Source organism: Nicotiana tabacum, chromosome 17, assembly GCF_000715075.1.
Source record: "Nicotiana tabacum cultivar K326 chromosome 17, ASM71507v2, whole genome shotgun sequence".
NCBI classification, from domain to species: domain Eukaryota; kingdom Viridiplantae; phylum Streptophyta; class Magnoliopsida; order Solanales; family Solanaceae; genus Nicotiana; species Nicotiana tabacum.
In genome coordinates this window covers 16867047-16881245 of record NC_134096.1, presented here as the reverse complement: position 1 = coordinate 16881245, position 14199 = coordinate 16867047, and positions in this window count along the sequence as shown.

Here is a 14199-nt window from a genome sequence, read left to right as displayed (position 1 = left end):
GGAAAGATTAAAAAACCCAAGAAACAGACCATAGAAAATATTAGGAGTGTAAAGGTTCATTATGTGTGCAAGAGTTAGGGTTTCCCCCGTCTCAGTTCACAATTGACGAAGGGAGGCCACCGTCCGCCATATAGATGGGCCTACTTGTGCTAAGCAAACTTGATATCGGTGGCAAAATTCAAAAACTATTGGATCGATTACTTCCCTCGACCCCAAAGAGAACATACCCAAGGTAAAAGGATATGAATAGACATACATAAACCCCTCCTAGGAGTAGGTAACTCGCTCTACCATATCTAGGGCGAGGATTTCAAGATTGGGGCAGTTGCAGCCCTCTTTCACAGTTGGAATACTAGAAGGACGAATAGAGGAGGGAAACTTGCGAATTGGCCAAAACCGGTGGCCTTGAGGAGTTACAGAATGAGCTTTTTCCTGAAGGTCGTTTGCAGTGCTGAGTTGAAGTGGTATTATGGTGATAACAGTTGGAGGTTCCGAATCAACACCAACCTCCTTATCTTTGTTTTTCTTCGGGCCTCCACCAAATAAAAGACCGGTATTAAAGGAAGCAATGTATGAATACATGGTGGTAAGAGGTATGTAAAAGAAAAAGTTTTTTCTCTAAAAGTTGAAGGATATTAAAAATTTCTAAGAAGATACAAAGAAGGGGGACTTATGAATAGTTGTGGAGGTAAAAACGTAAAAATGATTAATAGTGGAGAAGTTATAGACGACAAAAATCGTGGTTATGATTACCTCAAAAATCGGCAAAAATATTTAATGTATCGTGGGGCAACACGTGTTCGGGCTATTAAATGCAAGAAGACGTATGCCCTTTCAAGTGTCAGAGACTGTTCGGGAACTTTTCCACCAAGCAAGAAATTTTCACCTACTTCCCGATAACACAAAATTGCGTCACCGAAAAGTAGGGGGACTATCTGTATGAAGTAAAATTGATTGACAGCAGGTGGTCGAATGGTAAGATGACACGTGAAGCCGAAGATAGATAAAGGACGAGTCTGGAAATAATTAGTACCGAATATGATGTGTGTGACCAGTACCAGATAGATTCCGAAGGGAACATAGTTGGCGGCACAAGTTCAAAGATTTTCCATCGGACAACATTCAATGAGAGAATATTTGCTAGCGTTAAATGAATAGTCATTACATAATATATTTGTATTAAAGGCGTGCTGTTACATCTTCATCAATGACACTTTTATTCTCATTTAAAGATGAGCTTGATCCTAGGATCATGTTTTCCTAAGTAAAACTATAAATAATGAGGTTAACAGCCACTGTGAAGAAAAAAAGACTCTGCATGCAAAAGTTATACTTTATTATTTTGCTCTCATACTTTACTACGTGGCTCTCAATTTAATAGCTTCATCATGGTATTATCTCTACTTTCATTTTTGCCCTCGAAAAGGCTGAGCTCAGAACCAGCCTTGTTATCTTTCTTAATATCAATCGTTAAATCTTAATTTCACTTCTATTTCTTTATCGTTTTTGGATCAAGCCGATTCGCTTGTCTATAAATCACGTAACAAATTTAATTGTATAATTTTACGGGTAAATAATTACAAACAAACCGTAAGGGCTGATGTCATTTTGAAGACGATAGCCTCATGGAATGAGGAAAAGTATATTTCGGAAACGCCTAATAATATTAGTAATAATCATCTAAAGGAAAAGTTCATTCATCAGTATTATTTAGCTATCGAAAAGTACATTCTTCAATTTAAAGATTCATTAATTAATTGCAAAGATATACATGATTTTGCTAAGTGCACTTGTCAGTCTTTTTTAGTGTCTACTTTCTGCGAATTCTTCAATTACAGGTGTAAAAGTCCTTTAAAGCAATATTCTAAAGTTTGATGGCTCCCGTGATTCACGCCTGCAAGTCTGCAACAATTGTCTAATGGGAGCAATAGATTAGCTCTTGCAATCCAGCTAACTTTACGTACAAGAGGGCCATGAATAACATCCTAAATAACTTTTATATTATGATTAATTGTGCTTACTTTTTAAGGGTATATGGTATGGATGATTTATGGCTATCCAACGGGATGGGACGGGACGACATTTAATCGGGACGGGAGAAAACGGGACGGAACGGTAGGCTCATCCCGTCTCGCTAACAAACGGGACGGGACGGGAAGAGTTCACGGGACTTAAGTGCCGTTTTAAAAAAATAAATTTAAGCATTAAGTTTGCAACGACTATTCTTTTGACAATGACTAAGTTTTTAACGTTTGCAACAACTAGTTTTTTGACTTATTCAATAAACTTAAAAATTAAACGGAAATTAGGAAACTAAGTAAAAAATTATAAAATATTAAAACAAAAGACTTGTAATGAAATATTGTAGTAATTATAAATTTATAATAGAGTTATAATTTATTTAATATAATTTCAAGCCATTAAGTAACTACGTAAGAGTGTAAGACAATTCATAAAAACAATTCAACGCTTAGAGCCTTTTATTTTATTAAGAGAACTTTCAAATCTCACATACAAATATAATTCTTTTGAATAGCACATAATCTACGCAGCCACCTTCTAGGAAGGGTTCTGTTTGAACTAGGCCTCTTATTAGCCAATTACAAATTATCATACTAATATTTGTAAGCTCATATATAACTTTGTTGTAACTTATCTATAATTTCTCTCGGACATTATTCTGGAATTGGCAATGTTGATTGATGTTCCATGAGTTCCATGCCGTCATCGCTCCCAGTGCTAAGTATCTCATTGTATTCTTCTTCTTCCCTAGTGGTTAATTTTTCAAAACCAAGATTTCTTCTTTCTGAATTAATCCAATCTCTGAATAATATGGAAATCTCTATGCTGTCCTCCGCTAATGAATGTTTATGATCTTCGATTTGAAATATTGTCGCACTAAAAGCACTCTCCGATGCTACTGATGATGCTTGAATAGCAAGGGTATCTCGGGCCATTATTGAAAGTGTTGGAAAAGTCTTGTCACGCTCCCTCTACCATGCCAAAAATTGTTCGTTGCCTTCTTCGTCTTTAATACTTTCCAATCCTTTATTAAGATAAGAATCAAGTTCATCATCAATAGAGGAATCAAAACCTGTTATATCATCCATATCTTCCCATAGAACTTCTACTCTAGACTTAGAAGTAGAAGCAACAGTTTCACCACATGTTGTTTCTATAGATTTATATTTATCAAACATTGATCTAACATAAGAATATAGCGCAAAGTTTTTCTGACATATTCCACATGTAGCACGTTGATTGACTTTATCATGTTTAAAAATTTTCCATACAAGTGATGTTTTGGGACGTTCACCCTAAGGCTTACCCCTTACAGGAGGTACAGAGGGTAAAGCTCCACACCAAGATTCAGTCTGAGTTGGAGCTTGTATTGCGGGACTAGTGGGTGTTTCATCTAAATCTTCTTCCTCTTTTTCTCCATCCTCATTTACTTCGTCCTAAATAAAAATATCATTGTCAAATTCTCTTTTTAAAGTTTCATGATCTAGTTGTTCTCCGAAATTAATATTATAAAATGCAGGGGGTTGGGAAAATGAAGTTTCATCAACATGAGCCATTTCATCTATATGTTTTCTAATTCTAGGAGAAGGGTTAGGATTAGGATTACTACAACTTTCACTTTTACTACTTTTTACTAGTTTTTTTAAAGCCAAATACATTTTTAGGTTTCATAATTTAAATATGATATTAAATTTAAAAAGTTAACACACAAATGAAATACAAAAATAGAACACGTAAAGTAAACACAAAAATTAAGCACTAAAATGATACACAAATATTATATATTAAAATTAGGAGATGGAACGAGTGCACCGTGATTAAATATTGAAACTTGAAGAAATTAGCCAAAATATTGCTCCAAATACTTGACGAATTAATTTGAAACTTGAAGATGCTCCAAAAATTTGCCCAAATACTTGAAACTTATCACTTGATAGTTGATAGTGAGAAAATTGAGAGAATAATATCGATAGAATGTAAGAGATTTTAAAGAGAATGAATGATTTTGTGGGAAACTATGAAGAAGGATGGGGGTATTTATAGTAGAAAATAGGGCCAAAGTATAATTTAATAAACTTAGGGGTTATATTCAAAGTTGGGGGGGGGGGGGGGATAGAGGCCAAATATGGCCGTTTTTGGCCGTTGGGAATGGCTATTTTTGCAATTGGAGTTGTTGCCCAACAGCTAGAATTCAAAAAACAAAACAGACGGGACGGGACTGTATGGGACAAATGGGACGAAATGGTCATCCCGTGTCCCGTTTAACATGGGCCCATCCGGTTTAGAATTAAGTGGGATGGGGCGGGACGCGGGACGGGTACTTTTTCAGTTTATATGGTATGGATGATTACATAAACTAACTAATTAATCTTTGCCAGATTAAGTTTATAAGTAGAAAGTATTTCATTTTTTTAACTTATCGAGCGTCTCCATTTCTCCTTGTCTTCGTTTTCCCAAATTCTAAATGTGTGAAAATCATTTATACCCTTGTATATGGTCGAAATTGATTTCGGCCTTCATATGATTGAACGAAATGGGATCATAATGGACCAAATGAAGACTTCGTAATATCGAGATGGGTTCCGAAGATGGTACGAATGAGCTTTAGATTTCAGGTATAGGTCAAACACCGATTTCAAAGTCATTATCGAGCTTGAGTCTGAATCGAACTATGAAGAGATGTTATTGACTCGAGCTTAAAGGGTAGAGGCCAACCGATACCGAGCCCGAGTCATTACCAGATCCCGAGTCGGCATCGAGCTCTAAAAACAATACCGACCAGCACTGAGTCTAATCAAGCTCGAGCTCACAGAAAAGAGTCGTTGCAATCACACTAAGGCAGAGAATCTCAACGGGAATTAGGGAAAAGCTGATTTATCATGGGTTCCACACTATATATTTTTAATTATATCTAAAGTAGGATCCTCCACTATAAAGAGTATGGCTACATTTCTGTAAAGGCGTTTTTGCTTACATTGTAACTAAAATACCATACACTCATATATTGAAGGATTATTATTTTGGCTTCATAGATTGATTCATCTTGCTTAGTACTTAAATCATCTTCTTTTCAACCTTGTGTATTTTTCATTCTTTACAACCGGTATTTGATAATTTCTATTTATCCTTACGATTCGTGTTAAGTTATACCACATATCTTTAGAACTACTTACAAATTCAACTCTAGCCATTTTTCGGGTAAACAGTTTGGCGCCCATCGTGGGGCTAATGATAACAGTGGTTACTTGATACGAATCTGTAGAAACACACCGTTCTGTGCTTGTTTCTGGAAGTGTCTTTGATTTCGGATTTACAACGACTAACTATCAATTAAATGGCCTTACCTATAGACAACGAAGCTGGTCTTTAAGATAAGAACAACAACTTGACACCCAGTACCGAAAGACCGCTTGTTAATGCCGTTGGAGCTCGAATCGAAGTGCCGATAGACATTAATTCGAGCCATTGAGTCGAACCTACATTCCAAACCTGAAAATAGCACTCATGGGGGCACTCGATCTGCAGCTCGAGATACCCATAATGTCGAGGAAAATGACGTCATCTTGTGTATGATTTTCGAAATGTTGCAAGCTCAACAAGCAGCAATAGCTCAGTTGCAGAGTCAAACCCGAATACCGAGCAAGTCGGAGCCCAGTCAACCCAGAGAAATCGCCCATGCAACAGAACCAGCTATAGTAAGATCCAATGAGCAGGAGTCGGGGACTAATCCCAAAATTGCTAAGATGTTCGAAGAACTTACCAAACGAAAAGAATCGGGAGAAAGTTCCAAAAAGGGCTTAGATTCCAAAATGTTCGTACAAAAGCCTCCCCCCCCCAAGTGTGGCTCCTAAAATGATCCCAAAGAAATTCCGCATGCCCGAGATTCCTAAAATATAATGGAACTACCGACCCCAACGAACATGTCACCTCATACACATGTGCCATCAAAGGGAACGACCTAGTGGATGATGAGATCGAATCCGTATTATTGAAGAAATTTGGTGAAACCCTATCAAAGGGAGCGATGATATGGTATCATAATTTACCATCAAATTCTATCGATTCTTTTGCTATGCTTGCAGATTCCTTCATAAAAGCACACGCCGGGGCCATAAAAGTTGAGACCAGGAAGTCGGACCTGTTCAAGATAAGACAAAAGGATAACGAGATGCTAAGAGAGTTCGTATCTTATTTTCAAATGGAACGAATGGATCTGCCACCAGTCACAGACGATTGGGTTGTTCAGGATTTCACTCAAGGTTTGAATGAACGAAGTTCGATGGCTTCACGGTGGTTGAAGCATAACCTGATCGAGTACCCAGCTATTACTTGGGCCGACGTACACAATCGGTACCAATCAAAAATTAGAGTCGAAGATGATCAGTTGGGGTCTAAACCCGCTACTCTAAGGGATATCAATCGAGAACAAGGTTCGATCAGGGATCGATACCGACCGTATAGTGTAAACCACAGAATCAATGAATCAAGACGTAACCCCGGATAAAGCAACAAAAAAAGTGATGGAGGTCAAGGGTCTTGGGGGCTGATGAACAGAAATGGGTTCAACAGGCCTACCAGATCTAAGGAAGCACCACGGTTATCGGAGTATAACTTCAGCATTGATGCATCCGCAATCGTGTTGGCTATCAGACGCATCAAAGACACTAAATGGCCTTGACCCATGTAGACTGATCCTGCCCAGAGGAATCCCAATCAACTGTGCTAATATCATGGCACCCATGGCCACAAAACAGAAGATTGCAGGCAACTAAGAGAGGAGGTAGCCTCGTTATTCAATAAAGGGGACCTTCGGGAATTTTTAAGCGACAGGGCCAAGAACCATTTCAAAAACAGGGATTTCGGCAAACAAGACGAACCATAACACATCATCCACATGATCATCAGCGGCATCGATACCCCTCAAGGGTCGGTTCTTAAACGCACTAAGACATCGATTATGAGAGAAAAGCGACCTCGAACTCAGGATTACGCACCCATAGGAACTTTGTCCTTTAATGATGAAGATGCAGAAGGAGTCATGCAAACTCATAACGATGCACTGGTAATATCCGTACTTATGAATAAAAACTAAAGTTAAGATGTGTTAATTGATCCAGGTAGCTCAGCTAACATTATTAGATCAAAGGTTGTAGAACAACTCGGTCTAGAGGACCAGGTCGTACCCGCAACCCTGGTTCTAAACGGATTCAATATGGTATGTGAAACTACCAAAGGCGAGATAATTCTATAGATAAACGTGGTCGGGACCATCCAAGAAATGAAGTTCCATGTAATCGAAGGCGACATGAGGTACAACGCCCTTTTTGGAAGGCCATGGATCCAAAACATGAGAGTTGTACCTTCGACCCTACACCAGGTTCTTAAATTCCCAACATAGAAGGGAGTCAAAATGGTGTACGGAGAATAACTGGCCGCGAGAGAAATGTTTGCCCTCGAAGAAGCAATTTCGATAGCCTCACCTTCGTCAACAAAGGGGTCGGACTCAAAAGGGGAACGAGATGCCAAATAGCAATCACAAACATCAGCTTCAATCGAACCAGAAAATCAAAAGATCGATGAAGATGATGATCAAAGGATCCCTCGATCCTTTGTAGTTCCCGATGATTCCAACGCTACCTAATCAACGATTGAAGAATTGGAGCAAGTCTTACTAATCGAGCATTTTCCCGAACGAAAGGTATACCTGGGAACAAGATTAATGCCCGAACTCAGGAAAAAGCTTATTCAATTTCTTATCGATAACATAGATTGTTTTGCTTGGTCCCATTTAGATATAATAACGCATCGGCTAAGCCTGGACCCTAGGTTAAAATCGGTGAAGCAAAAGAGAAAGCCCCAATCTGACTTAAAGCACACATACTTAAAGGACGAGGTAACTAAACTTCTCAAAATAGGGTCCATTCAGGAGGTGAAATATCCTGAATGGTTAGCCAATGTAGTAGTAGTCCCTAAAAGAGGGAACAAACTTAGAATGTGTGTAGATTATAAGGATTTAAACAAGGCATGCCCCAAAGATTCTTTTCCGTTGCCCAACATCGATCGCATGATCGATGCCACGGCCGACTACGAGGTCCTTACTTTTCTTGATGCCTATTCCGGGTGAACCCGGAGGCCCAGGAAAAGACTTCATTTGTTACCAAGTATGGAACATATTGTTATAATGTGATTCCCTTCGGACTAAAACATGCAGGAGCTACTTACCAACGCCTAGTAAATAAAATGTTCGGTGAACAAATAGGTAAATCACTCGAAGTTTATATTGATGACATGCTAGTTAAGTCCCTGCACGCAGAAGACCATTTGACTCATTTGCAGGAAACATTCGAGATTTTAAGGAAATACAACATGAATCTCAACCCCGATAAATGTGCTTTTGAGGTCGATTCGGGCAAGTTCCTCGGCTTCATGGTATCAAATCAGGGAATTGAGATTAACCCCGATAAAATCAAGGCCATCAAAGACATCGCCATCATGGACAGTGTAAAAGTCGTGCAGAGGCTAATGGGATAAATTGTTGCCTTAGGCCGATTCATTTCAAGCTCGTCAGATCGAAGTCATCAATTTTTATCTCTACTCAAGAAGAAGAACGATTTCGTTGGACCCCAGATTGCCAATGGGCATTAGAGGAATTGAAGCGATATCTATCGAGCCCACTACTGCTTAATACTCCAAAAACAGACGAAAAACTTTGCTTGTACTTAGCATTATCGGAAATCGCGGTAAGTGGTGTCCTAGTTCGAGATGATAAAGGCACGCAATTTCCTGTTTATTATGTAAGTCGAACCCTAGGAAAAGTAAAAACTAGATATCCACACTTAGAGAAATTGGCACTTGCACTGATAAGTGCCTCTAGAAAGTTAAGACCGTACTTTCAATGTCACCCCATATACATATTAACCACTTACCCACTTCATAATATTTTACAAAAGCCCGAACTATCAGGCTGATTGGCCAAATGGGTCGTCAAACTCAGTTGGTACGATATCGAATATCAACCCCTTACGGCCATCAAGTCTCAAATTTTAGTTGACTTCAAGACCTATTTCAAGCCATCCCTCGTACCCAAAGTCAAAAAGGAACTCTTGTTGAAATCGGGTACATCATTGGGGGTATGGATCCTTTTCACATACGAGGCTTCGAAGGTGAAGGGATCCGGGCTAGGCATCGTTTTAAAACTGCCTACGGGTAGCACTATCAGGCAATCTATCAAAACTACTAGATTGACTAACCACAAGGCCGAGTATGAGGCCATGATTGCAGGTCTCGAGCTAGCTAAAATCTTGGGAGCAGAAGTCATTGAAGCCAAATGTGACTCTTTACTGGTGGTAAATCAAGTAAACAAAACATTCGAAGTTCGAGAGGATAGAATGCAAAGGTATTTGGACAAACTGCATGTCACTTTGCACCATTTCATAGAGTGTACTTTACAGCATGTTCCACGCGAACAAAACGATGAGGCCGATGCACTTGCAAATTTGGGATCATCGGTCGAGGAAGACGAGATAAGTTCGAGGACTGTCGTTCAACTCTCGAGATCCATGATCGAAGAAGGTCATGCCGAGATAAATTCTACAAGCTTAACCTAGGATTGGAGGAATAAGTATATTGAATACTTGGAGAACGGAAAGCTCCCATCGGACCCTAAAAATTCGAGGGCCCTACGAACCAAAGCTGCTCGATTCACATTGACTGCAGATGGAACATTATACTAAAGGACATTTGATGGACCATTGGCAGTATGCTTAGGTCCAAGAGACACCGACTACATCCTACGTGAGATTCACGAGGGTACTTGTGGAAATCACTCTGGTGCCGATTCATTAGTCCGAAAAATAATCAGGGCAGGGTTTTATTAGAGCGATATGGACAAATATGCAAAGGAGTTTGTTCGAAAATGTGACAAATGTCAAAGGTTTGCACCAATGATCCATCAGCGCGGAGAGAAACTTCACTCAGTCTTATCCCCATGGCCATTCATAAAATGGGGAATGGATATCATCGGCCCTCTGCCATCGGTCCCAGGTAAAGTTAAGTTCATTTTATTTATGACTAACTATTTCTCTAAATAAGTTGAAGCACAAACATTCGTAAAAAGTAAGAGAGAAAGAGGTTATAGGCTTTATCTGGGATCATATCGTGTGTCGATTCGGGATATCCGCCGAAATAGTGTGTGACAATGGGAAACAGTTTATCGGAAGAAAAGTGACAAAATTCCTCGAAGACCACAAAATAAAAAGGATATTATCAACACCGTATCACCCTAGTGGGAACAGACATGCCGAATCAACGAACAAAACTATCATTCAAAACCTAAAGAAAAGGTTGAACGACGTTAAGGGATAATGGAGAGAAATCCTACCCGAAGTTCTTTGGGCATATCGAACAACATCAAAATCTAGTACGGGGGAAACTCCGTTCTCCTTAGTATATGGCTCTGAAGCCTTGATTCCGGTCGAATTCGAGGAACCCAGTGTCAGATTTCGATATACAACAGAAGAGTCAAATAGCGAGGCTATGAATACTAGCCTCGAATTATCAGATGAAAAACGAGAAGTTGCTCTCGTCCGATTGGCCGCCCAAAAGCAGCGAATCGAAAGATACTATAATCGAAGAATCAAGCTTCGCCATTTTAAAATCGGGGACATAGTGCTAAGGAAAGTCACCCTCAGTACCCGAAATCCAAACGAAGGAAAACTGGGTCCAAACTGGGAAGGACCATATCAGGTTCTCTAAAACGTCGAAAACGGATTCTATAAGCTCGGTATTATAAACGGCAAACAACTATCAAGAAAGTGGAATGTGTCGCACCTAAAACGGTACTACTACTAAGGTATGACCCTCCCATATTCATTTAAATTTCGAAACTAACCCTTGCAGGAGTCCGATCATGAGCAAGGATGTATCATTCAATACGAAGCCCTAGATCTAAAAGCGCACGTTGCACTCTTTTTTCCTTAGACCGGTTATATCCCAAATGGGTTTTTTGGCAAGGTTTTAAATGAGGCAACCATTGATCGTTCTAAGTCAGAAACAATGCGACAGTATCTGAGGCATATTTACGATCGACCTCGAATACTGGGGGGGCACTAGCCCTCAAATATATCAAGTTCGATGCAAGAAAGTTACTTCATAACAACAGGGTTCCGATAGGAAAACTTGTAAGAGCCAAAAGGTCAAAACACACCATGCTCATGTAGTTGGCCCGAGCCCTGAAGCAAAACATGAACACATGTATAATGACTTACAAAGAAAGTTTTTTTTTCGATATCTTATATCCAAGAAAAATTCCTCAATTTCGAGATTTATTGTGCAAACAGGATTAAGGTAAATCAACGAGTTCAAGCAGAACTCACTTGACTATTAAGCCTACGAGCTATATTACTTCGAGTTCGAAATCACTCACTCGACTACTAAGCCTATGGGCTGCTTTTTATTTCAAGTTCGAGCAAGCACTCACTCGACTACTAAGCCTAAGGGCTACATTACTTCGAGTTCGAATCACTCACCCGACTACTAAGCCTACAGGCTACTATCATTCCGAGTTCAAGCAAGCACTCACTCGACTATTAAGCCTACAGGCTATATTATTTCGAGTTCGAAATCACTCACAATACTACTAAGCCTACGGGCTACTTTCATTCTGAGTACGAGCAAGCACTCACTAAACTATTAAGCCTATGGTCTATATTACTTTGAGTTTGAAATCACTCACTCGACTACTAGTCCTGCGTGCTACTTTCATTCTCAGTTCGAGCAAGCACTCACTCGACTATTAAGCCTACGGGAAATATTACTTCGAATTCAAAATCACTCACTCGACTACTAAGCCTACAGGATACTTTTTATTTCAGGTTTGAGCAAGCACTCTCTCGACTACTAAGAGTACGGGCTACATTACTTCGAGTTCGAATCACTCACTCGACTACTAAGCCTACGGGCTACTTTTTATTTTGAGTTCGAGCAAGCACTCGCTCGACTACTAAGCCTACGGGCTACATTACTTCGAGTTTGAATCACTCACTCGACTACTAAGATCACATGCTACTTTCATTCCGAGTTCGACCAGACACCCACTCGACTATTAAGCCTGCTGGTTGTATTACTTCGAGTTTGAAATCACTCACTCAACTACTAAGCCTACATGCTACTTTTTATTTCGAGCATGCACTCGCTCGACTACTAAGCCTAAAAGCTACATTACTTCGAGTTCAAATCACTCACTCGACTACTAAGCCTACGGGCTACTTTCATTCCGAGTTCGAGCAAGCACTCACTCGACTATTAAGCCTACGGGCTATATTACTTTGAGTTCGAAATCACTCACTCGACTACTAAGCCTATGGGCTACATTACTTCGAGTTCGAAATCACTCAATAGACTACTAAACCTACATGCTACTTTTTATTTCGAGTTCGAGCAAGCACTCACTCGACTACTAAGCCTACGGACTACTTTCATTCCGAGTTTGAGCAAGCACTCACTCGACTATTAAGCCTACAAACTATATTACTTCGAGTTCAAAATCAATCACACGACTACTAAGCCTACGGGCTACTTATTTTGAGTTTGAGCAAGCACTCACTCGCTATAAAGGCTACAAGGTCCAAATTCGATCAAATTTCCTAAAGACTTATTAAAACCTTCATAAGGCATGAATGAAACAAAATCTTCACAAGGCAGAAAATAAAATAGAGGCAAGACGGGAAAAGAAAAGATATTAATATATATGTACAAGATTGTTTACATGATTTTTCGCAACATCCAAAATAGAAACTAAGGGCTAAGTTTCTTGGTTATCCCCAGGGGCGGTCTCTTTTCCATCGGGCTCCTCCCCGCTCTAGTACCCGCTCTTTCTCCCATCATCGTCATCATCAGAAGCCAAGGCTTCAACATCGGCTTCGAGCTCTTTAGCCCTTTTTATCTCTTCAGAGAGGTTGAAACCTCGAGCATGGATCTCCTCGAGGGTATCCCTCCAAGATCGGCACTTAGCAAGTTCAGCAACCCAATGTGCTCGAGTGTTGGCGGTCCCGGCTGCCTCTCTTGCTTGTGCCTGAGCAGCTTTAGCATCATTCCGATAGATGGCCACGAATGCATCCACATCGGCCTTTGCATTTTCGGTGTCAGATTAGGCCTTGGCAAGTTCGGAGGCCAACCGAGCCTCGAGCTCCTCTATTCTTTATACTTGAATCGAGCCTTTCTCCTTCATATTTTGAAGTTGGTTTTCAGCCGATGATAATTGGGCTCGAGCAGGCTCTTTCTCTGCAGCAAAGCTGCCCATACCTTCTTTCCTCTTTAAAGACTCCGCTTTTATCATATCGACCTCCTCACAGAGTTTTCCGATCATCTTAATTTTTTGCTGCAGCCGTGGGACCGAAAAATTAGCCATCGTTCCGGTATCGAGCCCAGAGGCTTTTAAAAGTATCATTACCTTCTTGGACATATCGGTCTGATCTTGGTGAGCCTTGTCCAACTCAGCTCGGAGGTCTTTGATTTCCTATCTCCTTTGCCCTAGAAAAAGTTTATGGGAGTTCCTCTCCTCCGTAACCCGTTGAAGGTCGGCCTCGTATCGACGCAACTCGGTATGAAACCGAGAAAATGCTTTTCGATGAACTGTTGCGGCCTGCAAAGAAAGAAGAAACGTAGTTAGAAAATAAAAACAAACATAAAGGCATTACCAACGAAGTAAGTTAAGGCTTACCCGATTTAAAGCCTGCTACACTCCGAGGAAAAGATCCGATGCATCACTAGTGCCGGCAACGTCCTCGACACCGGTAAACAAATCACAAAAGGATCATTTCCCTCTTGAGATCCATCTACCTCAAGGGCCCCCAAAGCTTGGGCTTCCCGAATCGCCCCCCTTGGAAAAAGCAGGGAAAGTGGGTGAGTCTTCGATTACTACTGGCCCAAGTGAGTCTCTTGGGGCGTTCTCTTCGGTTCGAAGAGAGTCAGGAATGGCCCCTTCAGGCATATCCATCATCTGTTGTCTTCGATGGGAGATATCCTCGATTCCCAACGGCTCGGGGACTCTGCCTGAATCTTTCTCTAATATATCCTCAGTTCGAGGTAGAGCCTTGTAAACCACCAACGATCTAGCTGCATGTGGGGCATCGATAGTTTTCTTCATTCGGGCCACCAGTATGGGACCATCATCTTTTT